The sequence below is a fragment of the Mus pahari genome, chromosome 9 (assembly GCF_900095145.1).
Source record: "Mus pahari chromosome 9, PAHARI_EIJ_v1.1, whole genome shotgun sequence".
NCBI lineage: Eukaryota > Metazoa > Chordata > Mammalia > Rodentia > Muridae > Mus > Mus pahari.
In genome coordinates, this window is record NC_034598.1 from 36,360,738 (window position 1) to 36,361,935 (window position 1,198).

At 47.7% G+C, this 1,198-nt stretch overlaps 1 pseudogene; it reads left to right on the forward strand.

Annotated features, from left to right (window-relative positions):
- The first annotated feature begins 426 nt into the window (after nucleotides 1-426).
- Nucleotides 427-1,015, forward strand: LOC110327079 (annotated as a pseudogene).
- Nucleotides 1,016-1,198: the final 183 nt, after the last annotated feature.

Here is a 1,198-nt window from a genome sequence, read left to right on the forward strand (position 1 = left end):
AAAAAAAAAAAAAAAAAAAGATGGCACTGGGATGTAGCTCAGCTGGCAGAGTCTCACTTAGCACACACAATCTTCCAAAGGCCATGAAGTGGGCGTGTAGCTCACATAGCACACACTGCCTATTTACCACACTAACAAACACATGCTGTAAGAGGAAGAAACATACAACTAGAATGTTAGTCTGATGCTTCTTACCAAGAGGGGTGAAAAGTCAAATTCATTATCCTTTGGAACATCAGAAGAGCAGAGGGGCATGTTCTGCCCAGAAGGGCTTTCCTGGGAACGCTTCTCATAGTTTAGGACGCGTGTGAAGGTAATGTAAGCTTGGGTACTTTCATTTGATCCTGCATGTGGAGTTTCATTATTGTCATTTTTTCTTAAAATGTTTTTTATAGGCTTTTTCCTTTTGCTGCTAGGTCCACAGCCATGAGTAGGCTCAGGCTACAGCAGAGGCTTGCCTCTAGTATCCTCTGCTGTGGGAAAAGGAAGATCTGGTTGGACCCCAATGCGACCAATGAAAACGCCAAGGCCAACTCCCGTCAACAGATCAGGAAGTTGATCATGGGCTGATCATCCGGAAGCCTGTGACTGTCCATTCCTGGGCTCGCTGCCGGAAAAACACCTTGGCCAGACGGAAGGGCAGGAATATGGGCATAGGAAAAAGGAAGGGTATTGCCAACCCTTGGATGCCGGAGAAGGTGACCTGGATGAGAAGGATGAGGATCTGGAACCTGCTTCTCAGGAGATACCGGGAATCTAAGAAGAGTGACTGCCATATGAATCACAGCCTATACCTGAAGGTGAAACGGAGGGTATTCAAAAACAAGCGAATCCTCATGGAGCACATCCACAAACGGAAGGCAGACAAGGACCGCAGGAAGCTCCTGGCTGACCAGGCTGAGGCTCGCAGGTCCAAGGAAGCAACGGAAGCCCCAGGAGGATCGCCTCCAGGCCAAGAAGGAAGAGAGCATCAAGACTCTGTCCAAGGAGGAAGAGACCAAGAAATAAAGCTTCCCTCGTGGGCTGGTGAGATGGCTCAGTGGGTAAGAACACCCAACTGCTCTTCCGAAGGTCCGGAGTTCAAATCCCAGCAACCACACGGTGGCTCATAACCATCCGTAACAAGATCTGACTCCCTCTTCTGGAGTGTCTGAAGATAGCTACAGTGTACTTATAATAAATAAATAAATCTAAAAAA